Source organism: Globicephala melas, chromosome 19 (assembly GCF_963455315.2).
Source record: "Globicephala melas chromosome 19, mGloMel1.2, whole genome shotgun sequence".
NCBI classification, from domain to species: Eukaryota; Metazoa; Chordata; class Mammalia; order Artiodactyla; family Delphinidae; genus Globicephala; species Globicephala melas.
The window spans coordinates 10,813,650-10,826,353 of record NC_083332.1 but is presented as its reverse complement, the minus strand read 5'-3'; the positions used below and the strand labels follow the sequence as shown (position 1 = coordinate 10,826,353).

General features: G+C 48.2%; 1 long non-coding RNA gene across 1 annotated transcript; it reads left to right on the top strand.

The window, feature by feature from the left end:
• The first annotated feature begins 8,457 nt into the window (after positions 1 to 8,457).
• On the top strand, positions 8,458 to 12,071 carry LOC138842452 (uncharacterized). The gene is made up of 3 exons (XR_011377005.1): positions 8,458 to 8,555; positions 10,458 to 10,598; positions 12,015 to 12,071. It is a non-coding gene; the product is annotated as an uncharacterized lncRNA (long non-coding RNA).
• Positions 12,072 to 12,704: the final 633 nt, after the last annotated feature.

Below are 12,704 nucleotides of genomic sequence, written 5' to 3'. Positions count from 1 at the left end.
AACAGTTGGATGATACACAGAATTGGCCAGTCTGTGGGGAAACGGACACTCCCCCACTGCTGGTGGGAGTGTACATTGGTACAACCCCATGGATGGTCATTTTGCAATTGCTCTCAAAATTACAAATGTAGAAAACTTTTTTGATGTTGCAAAACCACTTAACCACTTCTGGGAACTCAGCATCTATGTTCTTCTTTCACGGCAGCATCGTTTGCAATACCGAGTGATGGGAACACACCAAATTGTACAAGAGGTACAATTATCCAATGGAAAAAAGAAAGAGGGAACTATGTAATTCAGCTTACATGATTGTCAGGTGGAAAAATCTAGGGGCAGAACAGTGTGTATCATATCCTGTTGTTTGTACATAAAAGGGGGGTATGCATATGCCCATATTTACTTGGACATGCATTAGCGAACTGCTCTGATGTCCCCTCACCTCCAGGTTTCAAATTAAGGGCAGGGAAACGTCCACCCCTGCCTCCCTGCCCTTCACACTCTTTACCCTGAAAGCCTCATGTTTGTGCAGCTCATGGCCTGTTTACCCAGCCTGAGTTATCAGTTAACCTTTGACGAGAGCAGCTGCTAGTCACGAAGCCCCAGGAGCCGCTCCCTCCTCCTGGACTCCAGGCTCCCTGGGGACTGTTCTCCCTTCTGCCCACTGCTCCTGGACCAAGGGGCTCAAGACCCACCTGGGAAGGAGGTGGGCCTCCTCCGCAAACTTGTCCCTGCTACAGCACCCCGTCGGGAAGAGCCACCCCCAGCCTCCTGTTTTTCCCCCTTAGGACTGGCACCTTCCAGAGAGAGCTCCTTGACTGTACGCCCTGATTGAGGGCCCTTCCCCAGAGTCTGGGAAGCCTGACAGTCCTGCGGAGTGACCTTGGATTGGTCGTTTCTCTCAGTTGGGCTCTCTTGTCTCAGCCAAGGGGGTAGGCCCATCCCAGCCTTGCCATACCCGCAGCTAAATGATGATGATGATGATGATGAGAATGATGAGGTAATGATGATGAGAGGATGATGATGAGATGATGATGATGAGACAATGAAGATGATGACGATGAGACAATGAAGATGATGACGATGAGAATGATGAGGTAATGACGATGAGAGGATGATGATGAGATGATGATGATGAGACAATGAAGATGATGACGATGAGAATGATGAGGTAATGACGATGAGAGGATGATGATGATGATGATGAGACAATGAAGATGATGACGATGAGAATGATGAGGTCATGACGATGAGAGGATGAGGATGATGATGATGATGATGAGACAATGAAGATGATGACGATGAGAATGATGAGGAAATGATGATGATGAGACAATGAAGATGACGACGATGAGAATGATGAGGTAATGACGATGAGAGGATGATGATGAGATAATGATAAGGTGATGATGGTGATACAGAGCATCTATTGTTCTCAGTGCTCTTCTCTGATGCATCAGTTCATTTTATCCTCACAGCAGCCCTGGGATGTAGGTCTTCCCATTTGCCCTCTTTGACAAATGAGGAAACTGAGACTCAGGGGGGTGAAAGGTCCAAGACCACCCAGCCTGAAGCAACAGAACTGGAACTTGAACCCAGGCCTTCTGGTTCCGCGGTGCTCATCCGCCTCTGCATGGGTGTGAGGTTTCCTTGCAGCCTGAACATCACTAGTGTGAGTCACCTCAACCGTCGAGTAGCCGACATTTACGGAGCGGTTACTGAACGCCCTGGCTTGATGCCAGTTAATGTCACCAGGGCAGTGACATATCACTCATCTTATCTGCTTAGGGACTGGTGGAGGCCTGATGACCTAACGTGTTTCCTTCCTGGGAAGTGCTAGCCAAGCTGTGGTCTCCTAAGATCTAATATGGATCCTGCGGGCGGGGCAGGGATCCCTGACGTAACCTCTGAGGTCAGAGCCTGAGTTTGCAGAAGAATGGAACTGTCCATTGAGGATTAACAATTCTGATTTAAAATCATAGGGCTTGGGACTTCCCTGGTGGCGCAGTGGTTAAGAATCCGCCTGCCAATGCAGGAGACATGGGTTCGAGCCCTGGTCCGGGAAGATCCCACATGCCGTGGAGCAACTAAGCCCATGCGCCACAACTACTGAGCCCACGTGCTGCAGCTACTGAAGCCTGTGCACCTAGAGCCCCTGCTCTGCAACAAGAGAAGCCACTGCAATGAGAAGCCCGCGCACCACAACGAAGAGTAGCCCCTACTTGCCGCAACTAGAGAAAGCCCGCGTGCAACAATGAAGACCCAACACAGCCAAAAATTAAAAAAAAAAAAATCCAGAATCGAAAGAAAAGGATCTCAGTGTTCAACACAAGGCCCCAATCAAGGCAGGGGATAGCCCCAGGGTTACTCTACAAAGGAGAGGCCGGTGGGGACTCAAAGCTTGTAAAGAGACATTCCAAGCGTCGGGCTGGAAGGCCCTTCGTGGGTGGTTGAGATGGACCTTATTCCCATTGAACAGATGTGCAAATCAAGGCTGCCCAGCAGAGGCGGGGCAAGAGAGCAATGCAGGCCTCATCCAGAGGAAGGGAGCTGTCTTCCCTCTCCCCTCTTGGTGAAACCCAATGTCAATTCAGTGGGGCCTGCGTTCAAATCCTGATTGTGCCAATGTCCTCACTTTGTGGCCTTGGGCAAGGCCCTGGACTGCTCCGAGCCTTAGTTTCCTTCTCTGTTAGATGCGGAAACTCAGGGCTGATTTCAACTGTACCAGTTGTAAAAATATTGAGATACCTCCAGATTTGGTTGGTAAAAATCCGCTCCCCCAAGACCCTGGTTGCCCCCTAACCTATGGCATGTCTGGGTCCTCCCAGACATCCCCAGGTTCTACTAACTAAAAGGGAAACACCAGGTCAGTGGAGGGCACCAGGACATTGCTCTAGTGATGGGGCCGAATTGTTACTGCTGCATAGCCAGGCCTATACTGACTGATGCTCAAAATATTTTGAATATGCCTCCTGGGGTTAATGGTGATAGCCTGTAGGATTATTGTAAGGATCTAGTGAGTTAACATCTCTATGGAATGACCAGCAAACCTATTAGTAATAATAATAATAATAACAACAAGAACATGCTCATCATTCTTCTTTGGCTTCGCTGAGGAGCCTCCAGCTTGTCCTACATGCCCCTCAGGACTCAGTTTCCCCATCTCCACATTCCCTAAGCCCTTTCCCCCACTCCCAGTGGCCAGGATGGCGGGTGGGCCTGCTATCTCCCCAGCCTATTTGCTCTCCCTCTTCTGGGGCTGCCACCCTAGCCAATGCCCTTGAATAAAAGGGCAGGGCACCTGGGTTCTGCTTCCTCCTCTCTGGCCTGGATCATGCTCTGGCTTCTCTCTCCTCTGGCGCTCCTGGGAGCGCTGGCAGCCTCACAAGGTAGGCGCATTGTGTGTGGTCCCTCAGAGAGGGAGAGGGTGGGCCCCAAGGCCACATGGGTGGTGAGAGTCTGAGTGCCAGCTTCTTGTATATTGGCTTTTTGTCTAATGGAAGCAGCTGCAGGGAGTGTTTGAGAACGTAGTTCTGGAGCCAGGCTACCTGGGTTCAAATCCTGGCTCTGCCATTTCTTAGCTGTGTGACCTTGAGCAAGCCACTTAACCTCTCTGTGCCTCAGTTTCCCCATCTGTGAAATGAGGGTGATAATGACTCTGCCTCAGGGGGCTCTTGGGGGCATTCACTGAATTACTATGTTTGAAGAGATAGAAAAGCGTTAAATTCATTAACTTGAGATGTCTGGGTTTTGGGGGGGGTTAATAAATTTATTTATTTTTGGCTGCATTGGGTCTTCGTTGCTGAGCGCGGGCTTTCTCTAGTTGCGGCAAGCTGGGGCTACTCTTCGTTGCGGAGCACGGGCTCTAGGTGCGTGGGCTTCAGTAGTTGTGGCACGTGGGCCCAGTACTTGTGGCTTGCAGTCTCTAGAGGGTGGTTCAGTAGTTGTGGTGCACGGGCTTAGTTGCTCCACAGCATGTGGGATCTTCCTAGACCAGGGCTCGAACCTGTGTCTCCTGCATTGGCAGGCAGATTCTTAAGCACTACGCCACCAGGGAAGTCCCTGGGTTTTCTTTAATTAGCAGTAGTCTTTTGATGTTCGACTACCTGTGGGGTTTTTTGTTTGTCTTTGCAGAAACTCCTATATACCCTGGCTCCTCCCCTACCTTTTTGGAACAGTCCCTCAGAACTATCTGAGAGGGTGTATCCCAGGCTTAAGTCCTCAGGAATGCCTGAAATAAAACATAATCCTCAACTTAAAAAAAAAATTCTTTTGTTTGAGGAGCTTTTTAAGAGCTTAGAACAGTGTCAGGTCATAAGTGGGCCTGCCTGAAGGTGAGTTATTATTCATAACTTATTATTATTCCTTTACCTCGTCTGCCTATCTCCCCCCTGGTTCTAGTTCTACCCGCTTTGGCTGGGAATTAAGTGGTCAAAACCTAGCCAGGACCTTGCTGCTTGAGACTCTAAGTACCGCCCCCCACCTCCCCGGCTTCACTTTCCTCATCTGTAAGAGGAAGGTATGAGTCAAGGTCAGAACTTTTCAGACTCTGTGTCTTAGAGCCTTGAGGTTTCTTGGAAGAGCCTCAGGGGCTTCTTGGGGGTTAAGATGAAGACTCACTAGACATTGTCCTCAGCCCAGCTGATAAAGAGAAATGATGAAGGGAAATGACACTCTTAACTGTTCACTTCTGGACTTGGAGGGGGGAAACGTTGCGAGAAAGAGTTCCACGGTGAGAACTGATAGATTACACGGAGACTCTCCTCAGCCCCAGCTTGGAGGTGCTGCGATTCCGGCTCCCAAGGTTTGCCCACACTGTTTCGCGCACCTGGAATGCCATTTACTCAGCACCAGGAAAATGTTCCTGGATCTTCTCCCAACAGTCCTCCCGCCCTCAGCCCTTAGTTCTATTCTTTATTTTTATTATTATCATTTTTTGGCCGTGCCAAGCGGCTTGCGGGATCTTAGTTCCCCAGCCAGGGATTGAACCCAGGCCCTTGGCAGTGAATGGGCCGAATCCTAACCACAGGACCACCAGGGAATATTCCCCCTTGGTTCTGTTCTTGAATTGTGCGTGAGAGTGTGTGTGTTTGTTCCCCTTTTTTTCCTTCTCAAATCACAAGTTCTGATCACCTCTCTCTCTCCACAGGGACCTCCAAGATGTGTCCAGTCTGCTCTCTACCAGGAAACTGCACGGAGATAACCTGTCCTTCAGCCCGGGACGCCTGCTTGTTAAGCCAGTTGCAGCTGGGTGGGGGATCGGCCAGGGGGTGGGCAGGGAGGATGGACAAAGTACCCAAAGTGGGTGGGCAGGGGTCAGAGGGGAGAGGCCTGGACCTGCCGTCCTGGGACTGAAGGTTCCAAACTTTGCCCGGTAGCTCAGCTCACTGCCGCGGGGGGTTGGGGGCTGGGGTGCTCTCAACACCAGCTGAGGCCCCAGATTGACCTCTGGGCATTGCTGCAGAGGGGCAGAGGTCTGGGAGGGCTTGGGGGATGGTCTCTAACTTCCCCTCCTCAACTTCTGTCGCCAGCAAATGGGACTCTCGTCAAGAATGGGTCCTGCGTGGCCCCTGGGGAATGCCGAAGAGATGTTTACTCCCTGACCTATGGCCCTGACTTGAGTCTCTGGATCAGCACAGCCTGTTGTGAAAACGGCTGTAGCGGGTTTACCCGACAAGGTTGGTCAGCGGGACCTGGGGGTCACACACCCGGGTGGGGTGACATGGGAACTTGGCCTTGGTTTCCGGCTCTGCCTGGGACAGGAAGAACCTCAGTTTTCTCATCTGGAAAATGGGTGTGAAATAACTTTGGCAGGGGGTGCGTCCAGCACAGGGCTGGCATATAGTAGGCACTCTATAAATTGTAGCTGTGCTTATCCAGTTATTGGTGGTGGGGCTGGAGAGAAGCCCCAGACTCTTATTTCTCCTTAGGAGAGGGGCTGCCCCGAAGGATAGTCAAGCAGAACGAGAAATGTCATGGGTGGTGATGGGCTCTGGTCTAGGGTAAGGGGAGGTGCTCATTTTCAGGTGCTGACTTTGCACTTGTTCGACCTTGACAATGAACATCTCCTTGCTGGCTCACTCCAGACCTGTCTCTGAGTGGTGATAAAGATCACTTTTGGTTGCCTGGTTATTTTTTCCAGAGAAGGAATTTTGTATTTGGCAGGTCTAGCGGTGGGGAGACTTGAGACAGCTCCACATTCAGGGCTACTAGCCATCCTTCCAGACACGTGGGATTTCCGTCCTCCTAAACTGTGCACGTCAACCAAATAAAATAGCCAAGTCCAAGCCGAGAGGTGGGCATGCTTTTCAGCACATAAAATGCCAATTATGAGCATAACTGCATCAAACAAAACTCCTACGTGTAAAGAAAGGTTGAAGGGACTACCTCGGAATACTCTTTTATTATTATTAATTTTTTTTATTTTAAAATAAATGTATAGGTATATCCATTCTTTTTCAGATTCTTCTACTGATCATTTTTATTTTATTTTTTGTTCTGTTTTAAATTTTTTTTTAGTATGAAAAATTCTTAGCATGATGTTTTTGTTTTAATTTTTAAAAATTTATTAAAAAAACAAAACATAATGGTACAAAAAGGTTGAAAGTAAAGAAGTTGGAAAAGATATACTGTGCAAATATAAACCAAAAGGAAATTATATAATAACAGATACAGTAGGCTTGAAAGCAGAAGTGTTACTAGAAATAAACAAGGACACTTCATATCAACAAGACCAATTTACCAGGAAGTTTTAAATTTGTATTAACTTTTTATTTTATATTGGACTATAGTTGATTTACAATATTGTGTTAGTTTCAGGTGTACTAGAGTAATTGTCTCTCGGTAGATGCTGAGAGCAGTGCTGTCTGTAGAAATACAACGTGAGCCATATTAGGGAATGAAAGCCTTTCTATTAGCCACATTCAAAAGCACAAAGAAACCGGCGAAATTAATTTAAGAATCGACCTTATTTAAGGTACCATATCTAAACTATTACTTCAATATGGAGATAATCAATATAAAATTATTAATGAGATATTTTACTTTCTTTCCCCAAACTAAGCCTCTGAAATCTAGAGTGTGTTTATACTCACGACTCATCCCCAAGGGAACCAGCCACAGTTTAACTACTTAATAGCCATGTGTAGACAGCAGCCACGTATTAATCAGCACAGTTCTCTACTTTTCTATATCTGCCAATGTTTCAGTATAAACCCATGTTAAAACGATATGTGCCTTAGTTCTGGGGGTTTTTTGCTTTGTTTGTTTTTTTCCTTTTTTTTTTTTTTTTGCGGTGCGGGGGCCCCTCACCGTTGTGGCCTCTCCCGTTGCGGAGCACAGGCTCCGGGCGCACAGGCTCCGGGCGCGCAGGCTCAGCGGCCATGGCTCACGGGCCCAGCCGCTCCGCGGCATGGGGGATCTTCCCGGACCGGGGCACGAACCCGTGTCCCCTGCATCGGCAGGCGGACTCTCAACCACAGCACCACCAGGGAAGCCCATGTGGCTTAGTTTTGACTCAGGAAAAACATGCTTAAATGGCTTCCTCGTAAATGTTTCAGATCTCTAAGAAAACTCTGAAAAGTAATCAGGTGGTGGAGTACCACTCTTTTGTAGAACACCAAAATATCTTAAAACCTAAAATAACAGGATCACCTTTTCGTCACATTTGGAACTTGGGGTCTTTGAGGGAGGCCTTCTGTCTGTGTGGTCAGCGCTGTGTCCTGAAAACAGGGCCTGGCACACAGTAGGTGCTCAAGAAATGTTTGTGGAATGAATGCAAGAAGGCTTGGGATTCAGCCTGAAGGTTTGTGCAGGACAAATGAACAGAGTGGGGCCAGCTCCACCTTTGGCTCTGTTCACTCTGCTCCTCGGAATAAATCTTCAAGGGCCAGAAGGGTGTCTGAGACCAGGCTGGTCCCACTTTGGAGGAAAATGCTCTGGGTTTTTTTATTTTTGTTTTTTTAAAAAAATTTTTTGGCTGCATTGGGTCTTCATTGCTGTGCACGGGCTTTTTCTAGTTGCGGTGAGCGGGGGCTACTCTTTGTTCCAGTGCGTGGGCTTCTCATTGTGGTGGCTTCCCTTGTTGCGGTGCACGAGCTCTAGGTGCGCGGGCTTCAGCGGTTGCGGCTTGTAGGCTCAGTAGCTGTGGCTTTCAGGCTCTAGAGCACAGGCTCAGTAGTTGTGGCGCACGGGCTTAGTTGCTCCGCGGCATGTGGGATCTTCCTGGACCAGGGATCGAACCTGTGTCCCCTGCACTGGCAGGTGGATTCTGAACCACTGCGCCACCAGGGAAGTCCTGCTCTGGGTTGTTGTGAGTGGAAACAGCAAGAACAGAGGGCTGGAGGGGGAAAAGAGGACTGAGAGGGGTGTCTCCCTCAGCCCCATCCTACCCTCACCACGACCGCTCCCTCCAGAAGTGAGACCCGAAGCTCAGCCCAACGGGGTGAAGTGTTCCTACTCTTCTGGGAATAAGTTGGCCCCATGTGACCCCCTTCCGGTCATGAACTGCACCGGGAACGAGACTGTGTGTTTCACTCTCAGTGGGACGTGGCGTGGAGGTAAGTGTTCCCTTCAGGAGGTCAGTTGCATGGCTGGCCTCCCTCCCACCTGCACAAATCAGTCTTGAGGTTTATTTGCATGTGTGTTCTGGTTACCTCTTGCTACTTAACAAATCACTCTCACCCGTAGTGGCTTAAAACAACAACAATCATTTTACGAACTCTTACAGTTTCTCTAGGCTGGGAATTCAGGAAAAGTTCAGCTGGACAGTTCTGGGTCTCTCATATAGTTACAGTCAGAGGGTTGCTGGAGCTAGAACTGCAGGGCTGAGGGCAACTAGGGGCTAGATGAGCATCTCATACATGTAGAATCCAGGCTTTTCCATGTGTTCTCTCCACATTGGTTAGATTGGGCTTCCTCACAGCATGGCTGCCTTGGGGCTTTTTGTATGGTGGCAGAGACTCCAATACACTGAATAATACAGAAACAAGGCAGCAGCTTGGGCTAGTTGGCCCCCTTCTCTCTCCATGTAATCTCCAAGCTTCTCTGTGTGATTTCGCCTCGTCGGTCAAATTGGGCTTCCTCACATCATGGTTGCCGCCATCTTTACATGGCAGCTGAAGAATTCAAGAGCAAGTATTCCAACAAACAAGGTGGCAGCTGCATGGTCTTTTATGACCTAGCCTTGGAAATCACACCTTGTCACTTCTGTCATGCTTTATTGGTTGAAATGGTCACAAAAGTCCATCTGATTTCATGGAGAGGAGGTATAGACCCTCACCTTTTGGTCTTAAAGAATTTGCAGATGTATTTTTAAATCATCACTATTGCTTGCAAATGGTTAGAGCAGAGGCTTTTTGAACAAAAGTCTTAGCATAGAACCAAACTGATCAGAGAATAGACTAACTATGAAGGCAGCAAAGTGAAAGAGAGAAATGGCCTGGGCTTCTGTTCCTGGTAGTCTAGCCTGGCAGACTAGATTCTCGGAAGGGTCTTTCTTCTACAAACAGTGGCATGCTGGAAAGGTGGAGGTGGGAGGAACAAGAATGGGGGGAGTGGTCCACTCCAGTGGAGAGAGGTATTTTATCACCACCAGTGTTTAGAAATGCGGATATATGGTGATAATAAAAAGCAGATTGACTTTCAGTTCGTTTTATTACTGTTTTTAACTGCTCTGCAGACAATACACCCTCTTATAGCCTGCTTCCAGGACGGATTGCTCCCACCACCCATCCCCCTTGGTACCGTTTACAGATGAACGAGATGCTGTCAAAAATGTTTTTCATGATTTTGGGGGCTTATGGGAAGTTAGGGAAATTTCCACGGCTTCCCAAATTAAACTAATATGTGAGCAGAAATCAGGAAGGAGATCAGTGAGTGAAAATGAAAGGCGCAGTAAGAGCGAATGCTGATAACAGTCTGGTTTAAGTGACTAGGTCTTGGGTCCACAGCACGGTTGGGTAGCTGACTCTTTAATCCCCACATAAGCCAGGGACCGTGGAAGGAGGCTGAAATGATCCCAAGTTGGTAGCACCTCCTGGCTCTCAGTATAAACAAAGGCAAATCGTCTCCAGGGAAAAGCCCCCAGGACTCCCACAGATTGACATCAACCAAATGGGAGCTGACAATCCAGAGACCATGACATGCGTAAGGAAACAAGCCACCAAGAGCGATAGCAGAAGCCACAAACAACAGATAGAGGTCCACGAGGAACTCAGCTATTATCATGAGCAGCTACAGAACATAGCACAGCTATATGTGACATACATGAAGGAATGAAGTTAGAATCCTCCAACTGAGCAGGCAACACACGGTTATAAGAAATGACCAGATAGATGTGAAAATGAATCCTACAGAACGATCAAGTGAGCTGGGAACTTTCAGACAGAGAAAGACAGACATCAAGTTGGGAAGGCTCAAGCTCTGAGTCTCCCCCCTCAAGCTTCCCCCTGTGTCTGCAGGGGGCCCCCAAATCCTGAAGGGCTGTGCTACACCGGAGGTCTGCCACCTGCAAGCGAACACCACCCTGGGCCCGGAAGCGTCTGGATTTCATCTCACCGCCAAGCCTGAATGCAACCACGTGGCTCCTACCACCCACCCAGGTGCTTTGAACCCTGACTTCCTGAGACCCTACCCTTTCTGCCCTCTCTGGATCCCAAATGCCCTTCCCGATCCTATGTGTTCCCAGGGTATCCCCTCCCCCTACCATCATGCTCCCAGGGAGTGCAATTACCCATATGCGCGTGCACGCGTGCACACACACACGTACAGACTCATACCACTTGACACCTGGAAGCAGAAAATCCCATTGGCATATATCCACACCTCCACAGACATCTACATTTACATCCCAGCACCCAAAACACACCTACAGAAGAGCATGTACTTCAAAACACGAACATCCTGTTGTGTAAGTGAGATTAGACATCTAGACTCGATTTAGATAAGAAATCTGGCTGTCTTTCCCTTTTCTTCACTTCCTTGCTTGTGAAAGAAGCCAGATTTGCCAATAGTCTTCTTTCAGCTTAACAAAGAACATTGACAATAATTTTCGTCTTCCAGAAAAGAGAGATGTTAATTGAGATAGTATTTACCAGGGCAACGGCTTTTGAAGTGAGACAACTGACCAGAATTACAGCCATTTCAGACCAGCAGAGAAAATTTTCAAACCTGGATAGAGCAGTATCCCCTCAGCTCCGGGGATGTAGAAGATGCTCTTGTTAGAAACCCGCACAGCAAGGACAAGTTCTGTGATGAAGGGGATCTGTTTGCTGAATCTGCAGGCAAAGCAGGAACATTCTCACCTTCACTTTCTCGGATTACCAGCTGCTAGGCGGTTTACTTTTCAAAACTAAGCAGAGGATTAAATGAATGATCACGATGAAGAAAAAAAAAAAAGGAAGACTTGGGAGCTAAAATTTACGACGTGGAAAGGGAAAAAGGGCAAAATAGGATTACTAACCACTGGAAGATGGGACTTGGAATTTTCATGTATACAGTCCCTGCGGGCATATCACATATCTGTGCAGGGACACATCGGTTGTCAGATCCAGACACGTGGACAGGGAAAGAGACAGGTACAAACACACAAACATACAAAAGTACAAAATATACACAGACATACTGAAACACTTTACTAACATCCATGTCTGTGCGCCAACATATATATCCAAGCACCCCAAACCTTGCTGGAAACACGCACCCCCCCAAACAAGCCTGCCACATCTATGCGTAAACACAGACATGCACATAGATACCTATACACACAGGGGCCCACGGAAGCAGACACACAAACATCCCCAGCCCTCCTCAGACAATTCCACACGTACACATGCACAACCACGTGACCACATGTGCACACAGAGAAACAGACCTGCATGCTCGTACACGCAAACTGCATCATCGCAGCAGTGCATCCAGGCAGCACGGTCACAGGCATATAGCTGTGTGCCCAGAAGTGTACACACACACACACACACACGTTGTCCTCCAGCCAGTTCATCTTCCTCTCTCCCCAGGTCCCCATGTACCTGGGACCCACACCAAGGCTAAGGTCACCGTCTGTTTCATCTGCTCAGACCTCCACCATTGCAACCCTCTCCCCTGCACGGAAGATAGGAACTACTGCCTTCAGATAGCGGGCATCACAGGTGGGTGCCCCTGTGGACAGGATTGGGCAGGAGAGGAAGAAATGGGACCTGAGACACCCAAGACCTCTCCTTGCCCTCCTGTGTTTGCTGCCTTGACTCCAGCCGTGGTAGCCCTTTTCTGGCCATGGAGGACAGAAGCTGGTGGCAGTGGAGGACGTGAGCTTAAAATCCGATGTCACGTTTGTCATAGTTATTCCTGAGTAACCAAGCAGCTCAAGATGTAGAGGCTGAACCAGGCACAAAGGACAAATAGTGTATAATTCCATCTACAGGAGGTAGCTACAGTAGCCAGAATCATGCAAAAAGAAAGTAGAATGGTGGTAGTTTCAGTTTTGCAAAATGAAAAATTTCTAGAGATCTAGCATACCACAATGTGAATACTGTTAACAGTACTGAACTGTACACTTAAAAGTGGTTAAGAAAGTAAATGTTATATTATGTATTTTTTTACTACAGTGATAAAAAAAACTTTGTGACTTAAAACAGCAATGATTTTGGGAGTTCCCTGGCAGTCCAGGGGTTAGGACTCAGCGCTTTCACTGCCATGACCTGGGTTCA